Raw genomic sequence first — 8,289 nt, 5'->3', positions numbered from 1 at the left:
GGAATAATCCCAAGAGGTGTCTTTTCACACATTTCTCTCTTTCACACTTGTAACTGTCTACATGGACTATGTATATATATGTACAATACTATTCAATGGAATACACAGACATCATTTTGCATCGATTGATCTGTCTCGTTCTCTCTACTCTTAACAGTAAATAATACTCACTCCATTCTAATTTTAGAGGCACATAAGAAATTTTCACAAAGACCAAGAAATCTTAACTCTCTTGATCACATTTATTACTGGCCAAAACATGCTTTGTTTTCTCGCCGCATGTTTTGGGGAAGTAAAAGAGCCGAGTGCATGCGGTTGAAAATTTTAATGTGTGTGGCAGCGTACACGTACAGTGCAGCTTGCGCTGCCCGTGCCTCCTGCTCTCTCTCGTGCATACGCATGTAGTAACAGGACCGAGGACTCCTGTGCCTCCTGCTCTCTTTTCCATGGAAAGCATGCAACAAAAAGTTCTCCTTGTGCCTCTCCTCTCTCCATTGGGGCGCGTGCACACGGGTCACGGGTCTCCATGCGCCTCTCCTCTCTGTTGGGGCACGTGCAACAGCAGGGTCAGTAGCTCGGCGCCATGACTTACGGCGGCGAGCTCGGTGCCGTGAATCGTTGCGTTGAGCTATGGCCACGTCATCGCCACATCGCCGGCCATGTCATTCCGAACCTCCTATCTTGGCGACGTGACCTATGGCACCGAGACGTGTTACCTCGGTGCCATAGGTCACGACGTCGAGAAAAATGGTCTAAAGTCTGGTTTACGTCGTCCATATGGGTAAATGAATATTTTTTTTTAAAAAAAAGGGTTAAGGCCTTGTTTAGATTCAGCCTGTAAAGTTTTGGGATGTCACATCGGATGTTAAATGGAGGATCGCATGTGGTGTTTGGATACTAATAAAAAATTACAGAATACGTCAGTAAACCACGAGACGAATTCATTAAGCCTAATTAATCCAATATTAACACATGTATTACTGTAGCACTTTATTGTCAAATTTTGAACTAATTAGGTTTAAAAGATTCGTCTCGCAAATTAGTCGTAAACTGTACAATTAGTTATTTTTTTAATCTATATTTAATACTTCGTGTATGTATCAAACATTCAATGCGACGTGACGTAAAGTTTTGACCGGGCTCAAACCTCAAGGTGAATCATCAAGGTACTGTCATACAATAATCAGGGCATGATGGCTCTGACTGGGCTCCTGCACACGCTGCACAAGTATCGGTCCACTGACAGCGACGCCATGGAATTCCGTGGCAGTAGTTCTGCCTTGACCAATGCCACGCTCACACACACTACTACCAGGAGTACACAACCATCTTTTCATCAAAAGACAAAATACCAATACACAATACGAGAGGATCCCAAGAAATGGACGCGAAAAGTCTCGGTACGAAGCGTAGTCCACACAGCTAACCCGCGCGCGAAATATCTGAAATCTGGACAGTGACAGGCTCTCAGACCAGTGAGCCGCCTGCCAAGAACCGGAGGCAGCTGGCAGCTAGGGAGGCTACGGCGGCTGCGGCCTGGGAACCGTCGGACGCCGTGCACGTCGCCCGTGGCGTTGGCGGTCCTGGACCTGGACGCCGTCGTCCAGGCAGGTTGGTCACCCTGACGACGAGCGGCGTACGGACGCGGTGGAAGCCGTCGGACCACACCACCTCAGCCGAAGTCGAACCGGCCGCGGGACAGCTTCGCGGGGGTGACGGTCAGGTAGTAGGAGGCCTGTTCGCCGCCGCCGCCGTGGCGCGAGGAGAAGGCCAGCTCCCGCGGCCACACCTCGGCGCGTGCGCCCTGTGGGCTGGCCACGGAGACGCGGTACACGGCGTCCCGGTTCGCGCCCACGTTGGTCACCGTCCGCTTCACCGTCACCGTGCCGCCCAGGTCCGGTAGCACGATGGCCGGGTAGTTGAGGTCCGCGTGGGCCGCCGCCGCCGCGCCGCCGGAAGGGCAGCTCGTGTCGAGCGCCGGGCAAGGGAGCACCATGTTCCGGATCGCGGACTCCGTGTAGCCCAGGCTGCAGAGGAACAGCACGTGGTCGCGCGCGCCCGCGTCGTAGACCAGCCCGGGGTCCAGCGCGCGCAGCGGGTCCACGTGCCCCGCGCCCACGTCGAAGGCGTCCGCCGCCTTCACCGTCCCGCCGGCCTGCATCACGTCCGACGTGTCGTCGTACATGTACGCTGCAAAGACGGCATTACAAAGACGGGAAATTCCTGATCGATGCAAAGCTTACTTTCCGTAATTACTACTTACAGTTATTAGTGCTAGCTAGGACACCGGCCTGTAGAAACTACTGTACCTGTGGTCATGAGGGCGGACTTGACGGCCGCCGGCGACCAGGTCGGGTGGACGGACTTGATGACCGCGGCGATGCCGGAGACGTGCGGGCACGACATGGACGTGCCGGAGTCGAAGTTCCACTCCGTCGAGCGCTTGTCCAGGGGGATTACCGTCGGCGACGACTTGGGCGGCCATGCCGCCAGTATGTTCACTCCGGGGGCGGTCACGTCGGGCTACCATGATCAGGACGCACCACACCAGCGTAAGAATCCTCACGACTAACCTACCTGCAATGGGCTGAGCCCACTGCGGGCCACATTTGCTCAGGTACGGTGCTGTTCATTTGCGGGTAACGGGTACCTTGAGGATCTTTGGAGAGACGGAGCTCGGCCCTCTGGAAGAGAAGTACGCCACGGCGGGCGCCGGCGTTTCGCCGACGACCGTCTTGCTCGGAGATATGTGCACCGTCGGATTGCTGCGACCGCAGGGGTTGTGCTCGGTTAGAAAGCGGGTTTGCTTGGTCCATGATTGAGTTGATGAGTTCTTCACCCACGCACCTGGAGTCGCGGATGTAGTAGAGGATCTGAGTGCCCTGGTACAGGTCCACGTGGACCGTCGGCCAGAAGCTGTCTTGGCTCGATTTCCGGCTTAGGGTGTCGGCGAAGATCACGCCGGCGCCGTTCCCGGCATACACCGCCAGCGCCGCGCCGTCGCTGGACACCGTTCCCATCGTGGCGAAGCACAGCACGATCTTCCCTGATGCCGCTGTGCGGTTGATCAGCTGATCGAATGTGCACGTCCTTCGTCCACAAAATGCAGAAAAAAAGATGGTGAGATGGGAGCAGGCTATCAGAGAGTGTGAGAGAGATCACAGATTACCCATCGGCGAAGACGCTGCTGCTATCTACCAGATCATTCTTCATGGCTTTCACAATGAAGCTCTCCCCCTGCGCAACCATGTAGGCCAAGCACGCTATATGATCAATCCATCATGCACATGAAATTACGGATTACGCCGCACGAGCACGTACGTAGGAGCAGAAAGAAACCCCACCACGATGGAGGCGTTGTTCCCAAGCGTGATCACCGTCGGGAACCTCCTGTCGATGGTGCTGGCGGCGACGGTGAGCCCCCACGGCGACACGTTCTGCACCATGGAGGCGTCCGGCCCGTCGTTCCCGGCCTGAGAACACCGACACGACGCCGCGCTGCATCGCGTGGAACGCCCCGATCTCGGTGCTCGTCGACAGCAGCGGCATGAGCTGGCGGCGGCGACCCCAGGGACGCAGACACCACGTGCACGCCGTCGCACAGTGCCTCGTCGAACGCGGCCAGGATGTCGGCGTCGCTGCACCGGCCCGTCAGGTCCTTGTACCAGCACACCTTGTACACCGCGAGCCGCGCCCTGGGCGCGCCCCCGCGGGCGGCGCCGTGGCCGAGGCCGAAGTAGCTGGCGTTGGGCGCCACGCTCCCCGACGGCCGTGGACGCCGTGTGCGTGCCGTGCCCGACGCGGTCGCGCGGCGACCGGTACTCCGACCCGTCGCTGGTGTTCAGCGGGCCCAGCTCGCTGCTCGAAGCCTTTCAGGTAGTAGCGCGCGCCGATGAGCTTGCTGGTTGCACGCGGTGGCCGGATCGAACTCGTCGCCTTTCACGCACGTGCCCTTCCATGACGACGGGATGGGGCCGTAGTGGGGGTCATCCCTGAAGCTCTCGGATTCAGGCCACACTCCTGAGGGCACATGAAAAGCTCAAATGTTTCTCAAAGCATCCAAGTGGAATGTCAAGGACCACACTTTGCAACAACTAACACGAATGAGTGCTACAAAAATATGAATTTCATCTTTGCACAGGTCATGCTGTGCTGGGATCATACTAATCATTCTATCTTTCATGTCAAGGTTGCTCAATTCTATGCAGGTGTGAGAGGGATCAGCCACTCAATTATCTAATTTATCTCCAGCAACTTTCTGGATGAATATTTGGAAACCATTTTTTCCAGGTTGTTATCAACAAAGTGCAGGAAAAATATGATTTCGTGTTTCTAGGAAAATAAAACCCTGCAAATGCAGGATTGGCAGCGCTGCAGGGGCATGAATAAATACCAGTATCAAGGACAGCCGACGATCACATCAGTCTCCAAATTTCAAATGCCTTTCGGACGATTGTTTCCATTTGCATGTGCAGGCTGGAGGCCCATGAAATCCCAGCTCCTTGTTGTATGGATCTCCAGCATCCGACTCCTGAATACTGATACGACCCCTTCGAGTTCCTGCTTTGTGATGATCATGAGCTTTCTTGCAAGTGCACGTCAACAGTGAACTGTGCATTACGAGGTAGATGCATGTATGTTCTGACAAATAACTCCTTACCAGACAATGTGGCAGCCTGTGTTGAATTGAGCAATGCAGCAAAACCAGAGAATCCACAGCTGTAGCTGTACAGAATAGCTTCCCTTGCTTCATCTGGCCTGAAATGTCGAGTGCATAAGAGTCTTTAATAAAAAAAAATACCAATCAGACTACGTGTGTCTAAATTAAATGAGGTGATGATCATAATAGTCTAAAGCAGTAAACAAATGTAACGGTCACGATAAAATTTGCAGAAATAGCTTAACTTGCATTATTCTTTTATATTTTATTGATTGAAGTGTTTGTTTATCCAGCAACACATCAGGTATATTGACTGAGGAAAATTATAGATTAGAACTGTTTAACAAAGTATGGAGTTTATGCACAACGTCTATATTAAATCAAATTTACTAGAAGCTCCACATGTATTTTGGTAGTTCCCTTAATTTGTACACCAACTACAGCAGGAGAAAAGAGAAACAATTACTTTGTAAAGACTCTCGACAGAAGTTGCAGATGAGAATGTGTAGTTAGAGAAGGACTGAGGCCATTGTTGTGGCCCAAGTACACAATGTGAACCTGCAAGGCAACAGAAATACAGAATACATAATGTGAACAGCATGATTTGATCAAAAGATAAAAAGGACTGAGAACTCTATGAAAAATAGTACTCTGCATGAGATGCTGGAGTAGTTTGGACTGGGATAAATTGCAAAGGTAAAGAGAGAAAACAACAAGCAGCAGCAGAAAAACTGCCATTGTCTTTACACGATGGATTTACTGGAATGGCAGGGGTATATATAGGGAGATAGACAAAGGACATAGCATATCATTCTGTGGGGGCATGTGTTCTTGCCGTGCTGTAGGGTGCTTGCAAGACAAGCTTTGCAAAGCTACAATTGGCTCTGACAGCCCTCCATGGCTGCCATCATGCCCACTGCCTTATTCATCTAGTGATCTAGTCCATAGGATCACTGATGCGATGATTAGGCCTATCGAGTTAAGTACAGAGTCTAGCTACTGTACAGTGTGTAAGATAACTAACAGATCTAAGCTGATTCGTAGCGACCTAACCTTCTCACCCTCGTGTTTTAATCATCTGATCTAATGTTTTTGTTTACTTCCTACACAAAAGAGGCAAGATCCAGCTAGAGTCTATAGTCAAGTCTGAATGTTGTAGCTTTTGAAATTCTCTAAAGGCTAACCTCAAGCTTTTAGTTTAACTAACTAAAAGGCTAAGCTCCAAGGCTAAAGGTCCAGACTTCCAAAGAATCAAAGGTATGGGCAAGTGTTGAGTTATGAAGATAACATATATGCTCATATCATTATACCTTAAGGAATCAGGATCCAATTTAGCGACAAGACAAACATTACACCTAACATACAGGTTATAGCAAACTGCAGTGACTATACTTCTGTAAAACAAAAACAAAAAAGAAAAAAAACACAGTGACTACTCAGCAGTGTTCCATGAAATTAAGGGCTTTTCTTGTCTCTTGCCAATCATGTTTAAGCAACAGTAGGATTCAAAAAAAGTGAAAGCTTACGTGGTAAAACAGGAAAGTTTATTGTACATGTTGCTGCTGGTAACCATCAGACTCCGTGCAAGCATTATGCATCTGCTGAATCAAAAGCAATGAAATCTCAGAAATAATGAACACCCGTGGCTTACAGGAACCACTAATACTTAGTCAGCATGGACCGTGTTTCTTTAATTATGGTTTGATCCTTCACGCGGCCTAATTTGTAGTCATTCAACCTTAATATCAGCTTATATATTTCAGCAGCTTGTAACCTGCCTGACTTATAAAAAAAAGGTTGAGTGGTGCATCTAGCATGCGCCATACTCAGTAAACCTCCCATCCAGGGTATGTCTTGCATACGGCTTTGTCAGATCTTAAAAAAGAAAGGGGCTATGTCTTGCATACAATCAACAAGAATGCTCATAGAGCAACACTTTTTTCCCATTGTGTGCTGACTTGTAACAATGATTAACATAATATTTAAGGGGCATAAGTGAGCTGAAACAGATCCTTATACACGTCATTATGGTTCACAAGAATATGAAACTCAGAATTACAAAAGAGATGGAAGCAAAAAAAGGAAACCTGAGTTTACTATGTATCAATAAAACACAGATAAAAACCATATCCGGAGGCAACTATTCAGTGTCATTGCAGGTAAAAAAAAGCATCAAACATGCAGTATGAGTCTTAACAAACACACCCTTGGCGTGAGTTTGGTTCATCATATTTGTTCACTTCACCAAAAAGATCTACCAGCATGCTTCACCGACCGTCAATCTTTTCATCTTTTAGATGCATTATTACATGAATTTTGCATCATTCGATGCAACATAGGAAAAAAGAATGGTTCCCACATGTGTTTGGTTATCCATGTTGACATGTTCAATGGCTGCATCATATCCATACATGTCAATTATGGTCAATCCAACTGAAGGAATACCTGTGCACCCTCCAAGGCTCCATATACAAAATGTTCTTTTGGCTTCACGGGAGGCACAGAACAATAACAAAGCAGATACATCTGAGGATGGATTGATAATGGCAAATGTACCTTTTGTGGAGTTCCTGAAGATCAAACAGACAATTATACCGCCTTATATGCCCCCACAAGGATTTGCATGGCATTGGTGTTACGCAAGTTTCCGTTCATGGTTGCATGAATACCAAACAGGCAACAACACCTCCTTATCTGCTGCAAAAGGATTCCCAGTACACAAAATTTTCCTTTTATGACAGCATGAACTCCTTAGTTCTTTTAAACTGTCTTTTGGAACCCATCATGAAGCAGAGCATTGTTGCCAAAATAAGGCACCCGTTGGATGATATTGCAGTATGTATTTTGTCTACTGCAAAATATAGAGATGGAGCACCGTTCTGCTTGTGTATGTGTTTTCACACATAATCAGGATGATAGCATGATCCTTGGTAGCATTTGGTTTCCCTGAACATGCTAGATTTATCTATCCAAAAGCCTTCTGAAACAGACTTGTCAAAGTTCTACACATGATATCATAATGGATAAACACAAAGGGGAATATAATTTGGAGTTTTCCTGAAAATGTTTTGAGTTTTGACTATGATATAAGAAAAATACAGAACTTTGGTTAATGATAAACATATGACTGTCACAAGTTTTGTAAACCATTAGACCGAAATGTTCAAGATAAGCAGACAGTAAGATTCTATACAACCCTACAGAACCACAGATCAACATAACGGTTTTTCAAGTCGATGGACCATTGTGTATTTCAGAAAGTAAACTCTCCTGAATTCGATATTTCAGATGAAAGCCTACAAAATATTACCTTTTGAGGAAAGGGGGAAACTCAACTGAACATGTTTTCGGCGCTTGACCATGCACATATTTTCTTTGAGAATAAACAAGAGAGTCGCACATGTTTCTTTGAGAATAAACATGTTTTGGCACTTGACCCTGAACATGGAAGAAAATAAGTATTTACAGATCCCAATCAGAAGAAAAAAATCTCGCCAACCCTTCTTTCTTGGTCTCAACGAAATAGTTTATGTTCAGGCAGGCTCCTTGCCCCAGCTGGTCCCTAAAAATAAAATAAGCAACCAACAGAAACTAGAGAGAGAGAGAGGTGCTATTATCAGACCAACCCA

The 8,289-nt window shown here is 47.8% G+C and overlaps 1 pseudogene; it reads right to left on the bottom strand.

Moving 5' to 3' along the window:
- Positions 1-1,467: 1,467 nt before the first annotated feature.
- LOC136469192 (subtilisin-like protease SBT3.18) lies at positions 1,468-5,398 on the bottom strand (annotated as a pseudogene).
- Positions 5,399-8,289: the final 2,891 nt, after the last annotated feature.

This window comes from Miscanthus floridulus, chromosome 1, assembly GCF_019320115.1.
Source record: "Miscanthus floridulus cultivar M001 chromosome 1, ASM1932011v1, whole genome shotgun sequence".
NCBI classification, from domain to species: Eukaryota; Viridiplantae; Streptophyta; class Magnoliopsida; order Poales; family Poaceae; genus Miscanthus; species Miscanthus floridulus.
Note: the sequence above shows the minus strand (reverse complement) of the source record. Positions and strands in the feature narration are given on the sequence as shown.